Genomic DNA, 9,944 nt, shown 5'->3' on the forward strand with positions numbered 1-9,944 from the left:
GGGAACTGGTTCAGGGCTAGTTAAGGACAGATGATGGCAAACTTGTTTAATCATGCAAAAGGTCAAATGAAGCTCGGGCTGAACCAGTGAGTGGACATCACGGTCCACCCAGTGAGATACATTATGGTTTGTTGCATAGTAATTCTCTGCGTGGGAGGAACAATGGAGTGAAACAACTCAGTAAAACACCCTCCTCCCTCCTCCCGTCCCCTCCGTCTGCACATGGCCACTATGATATATGGTGCTACAAATGAGTGGAAGTGATTAAAGGGATGTCAAACAATTACCCAGATGCACCACTCCTCTTTTACGTAGGAGAAGTGGAAGTGACAGGTTTAAACAGAAGAAGTGGGTGGCAGAGGACAGAGGAAAGAAGGATGTGCCGACAGTTACCATGACACATGCTAAGTGACTCAATAAAAAAAAGCAAATGCCCCATAGGTCTGTTTACTTTCCTTCAAGCTGGTTAATTTAAAGTAAATGTTTGCTCCTTACAAGGGCAGAGACCCGGAGGCTGAGAGTGATTAAGACCCCCATGGGGTTTTCCTTTGTAAAGGGCAGGGGCTTTGAAGAATATTAAGAGCAGTCCTACTCTTTATAATATTCAATTTCACTCTCTGTATCTTCAATTAGGGCAATGAGGAATTAGCCTCCTGTTATCGCCCTCACACAGACACATACAGTAAATACATGTGACAAGATGGGTCAGGACAGACTTAGGAAGACCCAGGAAGGTCCAGCAGGCTGCTTTATCTTTATAAATTACACCCATTATTGAGTTCATTAGTTGTTATTACCTTTTATTCAGGAAAGGAGATGCTTAATTTAGAAACATTCTAAAACTGACGTCAATAAATGTCAATGAAACAGCAAAACAAGCGAAGGACGTCAGATGAGCAACAAACCTGAATAAGACCACGGCAGCATTATTATATAAACTATTATAGCAGCTCAATACGCAATCCTCATAATGGTCATATTAGATGTTTTTATAAAAAAGATTACAGCATTTAACAGAAGACACATTTTTTCAAGGTATTCCTGACTGTTTTTTCTGTGCTGATCTTTAATTTCTCTATTTGGACGCCAGCATCTGTTTACAACTGTGAAAAGATGAACTAAAAAGCAAGTGGCGAAGGATTCCAGTGAGGTAATACAGTAGCTGCCTCTTAACTTAACAAGGCTCAAAAAAAACCATAAAAAAGATTGCATTGTATTGTATGTAATGGATTTTGAGAGTTTCCAAATTTTCCAAGAATTGATATCTGCAGAAAGTGGGGCTTTCTCTGTGTATATTTGTTTATCTGTGTGTGTGTGTGTGTGTGTGTGTGTGTGTGTGTGTGTGTGTGTGTGTGTGTGTGTGTGTGTGTGTGTGTGTGTGTGTGTGTAGGTGGATGAGGAGATGAGGGTTTAGGGCTGGAGGGGAAGGTCTGATTCCTTATCGGCTTCTTTGTTAAGATGACACGATTACAGTAATTGTTCCGGCCACTAATCAGACCAAAACAGGAGATGCTGTGTGGTGTGTGTGTGTGTATGTGTGTGTGTGTGTGTGTGTGTGTGTGTGTGTGTGTGTGTGTGTGTGTGTGTGTGTGTGAATTGTCTGCACGTGCATCTCCTTTGTGTGTGATGATTAGCTGAAAGGGGGGTGTTGGGAATTTTTCAGCAACGTATGAGCTCGTCGAGCGCGGGGTTTAGACAATAGATGGTGTCGTCTGAGTCACCTGATTGGTTGAAGTAATAGTCAGTGATATTTGGCTCTATGCACTGTCATATGTAGACTTTCTACATGTGTTTGACTGATAATGTTTCAGTCCAATAGCTTTCAACCACTGGACGTACAGTTTATTAAAGGTTTTGTGAAGTTGCCCCAAGAGCGCTGCTGTGTCTGGGGATCGGAGAGGTTCTACACTTCTAATGTGATACATTGACTGTTCCACATACTGTGAACACTAACCAGCTTCTCCTTTGCTTCCTGCCCCGTCAACACCTGCAACAGGTTACAGAAGCCAGCTGTTGATTTGTGATTGCTGCTTGGTTGAATTCCCAGATGAGCTGGTGGAAATCCACCTGGGATGAACACGTAATTGAGTGATGCTACCCTCCAGTGGTGTACTGTCCACACACACACACACACACACACACACACACACACACACACACACACACACACACACACACACACACACACACACACACACACACACACACACACACACACACCTTATACTTTTCTTTTACATTTCCTGCAGCCAGTGAAACACAGAGCTACAGCTTTCTGTTTGTTACAGCATATGCGAACGGAGGACAGTGACGTTAACATCAGAATATGACCTGACAGCAGTCCAGCAGAGAACACAGTCACGACCCGACCTATTGAATGTGATGTCATCCTGTCCATTACGCAAAGAAATGCATCCAACCCTCCACATCTGCCAAACCTGAACCAAAAACTTCCATCCAGCCCAAACTCTAATGGGGTCTCAAATGGTGGTGTAATGTAATTGTCTCCACTGCCTATAGCCTGTGTGAAGGGCACGGCGCTGGTTAGTGCTGCGGCTAATGCTGGGCGTGTGCGAGGCCGGGCCGGGGGTGCAGGGCCGGGCGGTGGCTGGCTGTGGAGGGTGGGCCGGCTAAAAGCAGAGCCACGGGCAGTAGACGGTGGAGATTGCTCTTTATAGCCTCAGTGGCGGAGATCCATGCCAGAAGATGGAGGCCCATTACACTGGGCTCTATTAGGTTAATGACTTTAGCAGCTTTATGGCCATGAGCACATTACTTAGCCAGGCCAATCTAATCAGCAGCCGCACCAACATAACTAACCCGTTTGTGGGTAAGAAATGTTCAGGTTCTTCTGGTGCAGCTCAAGTCTTTTTCTGTTGTCTGTGGTGTAGTCGTCCCACAACAGCTTCTATTCCTGCGTTGCACACACACACACACACACACACACACACACACACACACACACACACACACACACACACACACACACTACAGTAAGCGTGTTAGTGTGTGCGTCCCCCTACAGCGATGACAAACAGCAGCAGCGCCGTCATCAGCTGTTCCGGCATCGACTCGTCAGCCTGGTGCTTCCCAGGTTGCTCGATAGGGAGCTGCAGGAGTTTGTTTGGCTCGTCTCACACATCAGCCGCTGACAGAGTTATTTTAAACCCGGCCTGTGATGGTGCACAGAGGTGCAGAGTCTGCGGAGGTGGCTCGTGGTGGCCCAACTATAATGTGATTTGATGTTCGTCAGCCGCGCGTCACGCATTTACTTTTCCATCCTCACGGATCTGCTTCAGTTCATGATTTACTTCTGTATCTACTGATTGGTTTCCACATAATGTTTGTTTTATTTGTCGTAAGCACTGCATCGCAATATTTAAAAGACAAATGTGTGTGTGTGTGTGTGTGTGTGTGTGTGTGTGTGTTTGTGTGTGCGTGCGTGTGTGTGGGTGTGTGTGTGTGTGTGCGTGCGTACGTGAGTGTGTGCGTGCATGCGTGTGTGCGTGCATGCCTGCGTGTGTGTGTGGGTGTGTGTGTGTGTGCGTGCATGCCTGCGTGTGTGTGTGTGTGTGTGTGTGTGTGTGTGTGTGCGTGCATGCGTGTGTGCGTGCATGCCTGCGTGTGTGTGTGTGTGTGCGTGTGCGTGTGTGTTTGTGTGTGCGTGCGTGTGTGTGTGCGTGCATGCGTGCATGCCTGCGTGTGTGTGTGCGTGCGTGTGTGTGTGTGAGCGTGCATTCGTGTGTGCGTGCATGCCTGCGTGTGTGTGCGTGCGTGTGTGTGTGTGTGTGTGTGTGTGTTAGAGAGAGAGAGGGACATGGTGGCACAAGTCAAGCATCCAGGGAACATGGGTAGATAACACAGTGCTTCTGTTCCCCGCTCTGCTGAACACCAATCACGTCCTCTCTCAGATAAAGTCCCGAGGAATGAAAATAGACGAGTAAGTGAGTGTGTGCGTTTAAGTCTATGTGTGAAAACGAACCATGCACTATTAGAAAAATGTGGTGCATTAAATATTTTTGCAGCTTGCTGAGCCAGCTGTCCTCGAGCCGCTTTCCTCATCTGGGTTTGGGCCAACTTTAGGCAGAAAAAACAGAAAGTGCCTTAAACAACACAAAGCGCTGGGTTCTGACGCTCAGTCCCCGAAGCGTCGGCCCACTGTCCAGGTCCAGATTCCTCAGCTAATGGTTCTGACCTCTATTAATGCCCCTTTGCTTTACAGTCTCAGCTCCTCTACGCTCCCTTCCTCCTCATATCAGTCTCCTCCTGCTCTGTCTCGAGTGTTCTCATCCTTTCAACCCTCATCCTCTCCACATGTGCGACACAAAGAACACAGGGCTTGGTAAATAGGCTGAGAAAGGGAACCCTTCTGCTGAACCACGGCGCTGTTGACTGTGAGGTCTTCATGCTTGGATGTGGGCATGAAGGAGGCTTCAGGCTGTGCTCAGCACCAGTAAGGTGAAGAATCCAGACCCAGACAAAGAGTGGGTGCGCAGGTCTGGGGAGGGACCACATCCGTCCATGTGACGCAGTGTCACTGTGGCACGTTTTTTGTATTTGCGTTTAATGTGACTCTCCACAGTCTGCGCCTCTTTCTTGTTTTTTTTTCCATCACCATCATTATATTGAACAACCAATGACTGTATTATTTACGGTCTAACCACTGCCCAGCTGATGACGCCCTGCTAGGGGTTATGGGTACTGCGTGGAATTTGCCGTCATCTGTCATCATTAAACTCCTTGGGAGCAATGGTCCATCACAAGACAGAGATGGAGATATATATTTATTCAATCATTCGCTCACGGGCTCTGGCTTCGGGATGTGGCTTTTAGAGGCGGATAAATCAGCCGTTGTGGTGGAGGTGGGTTTCAAAGTCAATTTAGCCCCAGCCATGATATCTTTGCTTAAATAAAGCAGGTGATAGAGATGAGGGAAACACAATAGTAGTGCGGTTCCTGCTGCTTCCACGAGGACCAAAAGCGTCCTTCTGGAAAAGTAAGAGTATTTGGAAAACACTGATTCCTCCCCATGTGCTGTACTTCAAAAACACAGGTACAAGTACAGACAAGACTGTGGGTGGCATCAGACTTTCTAACATATATTTATAACATCATCTCTGATATCAGCTGATGTCTGACCAACCTTACAATTTACAATACGTAAATTAGCCAATAAATGATGTACTATTTCAGAAATAAAAGCTTCTGGGATTGATACATGTGGACTAAAATCCAAAACAAAATAACAAAATAATAGAACTATGTATTTTCTATAAAAGACAAAATACTATAAATAAAGAAGTTGCTGTGCCTGCAGTGAACAAATACTTGCACGCCACCATCAGATCCCCCATGATGATGGTTGTGGCAGGAGGACGTCCATTAACCTTAATAGACGAGGAGCTCGATTAAATGGAGAGTGGGGGGCAGTCACCGTAACCTTTTTGGGCAAATGACACGGTCCGACGCCTCGCGCGTGAATCACCCCTGTGACATTTGGTGGCCAGAGGTTTTCACATGTGGCCTGGTGGCCACTGTGAATCGGCTGCTGGCACAAAGAGGGAAAACACCAAGTTTCCGTTTCTCCAGCGCCAGGAAACAAGGACGCGGCCGCGCGCTCAGCTTGATCGACGCCTCCGGTGATTCTCGCTCGCGCGAAGGCTTTGATCGAGGCCAAGACGTGAAGTTCAACCAAACGAGCTGCTCCGCTCCTCCATCAGCATCTTTGTTTTCCCTTGAACCTACCTTGAGTGGGCCTTGAGTGCAAAAGTCGATGAATTCTTTAACCAGGTCTTGATTGGATCAGGCCTCTCAGCGTCTGGCAGGGGGAAGATAAGACCTGTTATCTTTGCCTAACAAGCCTGCAACCTCCCTCTGTCCTCCCTCTGATTGGGCCAGAGGAAGGGAAGAGGATGAAAGAGAAGGGATACAAATGAGCATATTGCTTTCATTTTTTCAGGAGAAAAGGAAGAAGAAATACAAGTGTTAAGCAGCAGTTGAGCCAATAGCGTAAATGATGAGAACAGTTTGAGTACAGTGAATACGTCTTGCATGTGTGGGAACCGTTGCAATAGAAGAATGGCGTGGTCAACTTTCTGCTTCCTTTAGAGACATTAGCAATCAAAATGCGTTTCCTTACTGGACAGATTAAAAATAATCTATTACTATAGTGGAGGAGGTTCCTGAATAGACCATGCCACTGATGTCACTGTCATTAAAGCATTAATGCAGTTAATGCAGCTCAGGTGGCAAAAAGCGAATTGATTCTCCTGCATCCAAGGGCAATTAGCGTCCGCGCGTGTCTGTTTTTTGACGTGTGTGCGTGCAGAACCAGCGCTCGTGGCCTCTTGCTTCTTGAGGACTGCGTGCACTTCGACTGACCGCGTGTTCCTGATGCCAGGTGAGCGGCCGGATGAAGGCAGCGTGATCAATGCTACAACCTGCTGGTCACTATAGCTGGAGAAATGTGTGTTACTAGTAAAGTCACTGTGGAGAATGTGAAGCAATACGTTCTTTAATTATTCAGGAAAGACGTGTTGCAGGTGTCATCACAGGGATCAGAAGCGAAGCTGCACCTCAGCCCCGCTGTCCATCACCTTCAGTGGTCACCTGTGGTAATGCCTCCACTGCTGTCAATCATCTCCTCCAGCGATAACGGGAGCGTCTGTAAAGCTGGTGACAGGACACCTCAAAATGCAGCACGGTGGGTTTCTTACTTTGGATTTTTCATCTGTGGAGGTTTTATATTTGAACCGGAATGGAAGAAAACATCACGTGTGTGGTTATTGAATATGCAAAATACAAAATGCTAAACCCGCTCCTCCCCCCAAATGTACAGTATACTCTTCATAAAGCAACATGTCGACTTTAAATTTAAATAAATTTAATTAAATCTAGTTCTTCTCGTTCTCCTACTGGTTGTTTTGAAGCAGACTAAAATTAGCATCTGTTGAGGTTATGTCTAATTTACTGTTTAGCTACTGGCCATTTCCCACAGGAAAAGTCTTAACGAGTATTTAATTACTGACATTGATTTATTCCATGGAGGAAAATCAGCTTCGGGAATCAAACAGTGACATCAGACGCTGCTCTTAAAACATCTACCTTGGTTTCTTCCTGATGTTGAGGTTTGTCACCCCTGTAGAAACACAAGCTGAAGCCTTTGGTGCGTGGATGGGTTTAATTAGCGGTCAGCTCGATGCAGTTGGCTCCACAATACCACCTAATTGCTCATTTAGTATTTTGTGTCTCTTTTCAGATTGCCGGAGCGCCAGAATGCGCACTTGACGAGGCGAGGCATATAAGTCAGCATCGTGGAGCATCGTTATGATGTGGGTCGTCTGATGCCACTGCGCGTTATTCCCCTCATTTCGTTTAAGATGGAGGAGAGTTTAACCGCAGACTGACGCGCACATGCATCCGATGACTCTGTCTGCTCTCATCATTACGTACTATCTGCCCCGCGTTAATCCGATTTGTGCGTGAGTTGATGCTGTATTATTCGATCTAAGTTGGGCTGAGTTGAGTCAAGTCCAATTATTTCATTATTTCTGTCCCGTTCGTGACAGCCCGGCTTCCACCGCCGTACGTCACCGTTAATTACAGCTCACGTCGTCTTTTTTAAGACCAGGCGGGGAAAGTTTATCCTTGGGTTCTCTGCGATTACGGCAAAAAAGTAATTATGCAGGTACTGACGAGGCACTAAGCTGAAGTCTTCACAACGAAGCCACACGCACTCGTCACGACTCATACAGTACCTTCTACAGTACTGTACTGTACTACAGCATCTGAGAGTACTACAGTACAGTATTTAACACGCCATGACCCCCCCATTGGTTGTGAGTGAGGAGCTGCTGCCCTTCTTCTACTAATGAACCCCTGAATAGAGGGAGAGAACACAACAATGACCTGCTGACCTCCAGAGGCCGTCTTTACTGCAGCCACGAGCACTTTATCTGAGCCACAGCTCATTGGTTTGGCCTTATCACAAAATAATGGCAAAGGACCGAAACTGAGTCCATTATTCATCCACGCCACAAAACACATCAACACCGGAAAGTCTGGAAAACGCCACTCCACTTACAGAATAATGCACATACTGCATGTTACAGCTACAGTGTTAACTGACATTATTTATGTTATGTTATATTTGTTTTAACTAATGTGAAACTAGGTTCAAGAAGTAGAAACCAGCTCCATCTCTCAATTCAATATCCAGTGTGTTTGTTCCATCAAGTCAATATTTAACAACTCTTTGAGCTATTCTTATAAATAAAATAAAAGAAGAAATTCATGTTGGCGTGTCCATGGTATAAAGTAACATTTGTTATTGGCAGGTAGACTATGAGACAGATCCTACTCTGTCTCACAGCACCTGGTTTGACTTAAGGAAACCGAACATGATGCATCAAACCTGAGGCAGAAAGAACTCCTGAAATAGTAAACGAACCCACCAGGTTGACATGGATCCTCATGAGGAATGACTACTTGACAGAACCTATTGTGGATCTCCTCAGCGCTTCTTGAACTGACATCAGTCCCCCCTAAATAATTTATTCTGCTCAACTTAACATCCTCAAAATGCATGTAAATAAAAAAAAAAGAGAGAGATGGCCGGATGCAAGTCTGAATCAGTGAGCTAGATGCTCCATGACGTCATCGCCGTCACTAGAGCACCACTACAAGGAAATACCTTTCCGAACCATGGTGTTCGTTCCTCGGTAAAAAGGATCTAAGAGTAATTTGAACAGTGCACTTAGCAGACGAACTGAGACGGAACACACACCTGTGACCTCCAGTGTTAATACAACGAAGGAACAAATGTAATCATTTGGTTTTATTAAGCTGCTTTATTAGGAAGTCAATAATCTAAATGATGAAAATATCCTGATAATAAAACACTGATATTAAGGTTCCTTGCATTAAGCTGTTAATGCATTACTCAATAGAAACATGTGATTCATTCAGCGTGTAAGAAATGACTTTACTCATTGCTGTGAATTATGATTTAGAACCTGCTGATTTTGCTGGTAGAACATCTGAGTTCTGTTTTACTTTGATCATTTGACAAAGAATGAATACATGTCCCTTGCTTTGTTGCTTTGTTGCTTTGTTGACTGTCAAATGTCATTTCGGTGCTGACTGCCCCTGCTTTTCTGTATGCGTCTGGAGAAGGCAACGCTTTTCATCTGATCTCCCACGAATAAGCACGCGTGGCTAAAGTAAAGCAAACCTAATCAGAGCGAAACAAGACGCATCCTCCAGCTAATAAGGGGCCAGACAGATGCATCATGAAAAAGTCACGCTTATCGTGATGCTTTTGTTTTCTGCATAGGGGCTTTTTCGCGTCTGTGTGAGGAGAATGACAGTAATACAGTCCTGCCACAGCCTGAGGAGAGGCTGGGGGACATCTGACTATCACTCCCACAACATGGTGGAGGAGTGACAGTCGCATGTCCTCCAGCCTCTCCTCCAAACATCTGTGCGTTCTCATTTCAATAAGCAGAACTCTGAACAATCAGAAACCATAATAATAATTTTTAGATTTTTTCCTGCTTGCTGTGAAAGACAGCTGTTGTCCCTGAGCCTGACCCCCAGGCATCCCCAGGTCCCTTCTGTGGAGTCGTCATGGTCCCCCACGTCTGTGTGGGTTTCCTCCAGGTACTCCTGCTTCCTTCTACAGTCCAAGCATGCAGTGAGGTTAACTGGTAACTTTCCTTTTCATCTTTCCTTCTGCCCCTCACTCACTCACTCACTCACTCACTCACTCACTCACTCACTCACTCACTCACTCACTCACTCACTCACTCACTCACTCACTCACTCACTCACTCACTCACTCACTCACTCACTCTGTCTTCGAGATGAATGAAGTTGAGATAGAGAGAGAGCGGGAGAGAGAGAGAGGGAGGAAGAGGTTGAAGGGGAGGGGTGGGACCCTATAA

Source organism: Betta splendens, chromosome 3 (genome assembly GCF_900634795.4).
Source record: "Betta splendens chromosome 3, fBetSpl5.4, whole genome shotgun sequence".
Lineage (NCBI taxonomy): Eukaryota > Metazoa > Chordata > Actinopteri > Anabantiformes > Osphronemidae > Betta > Betta splendens.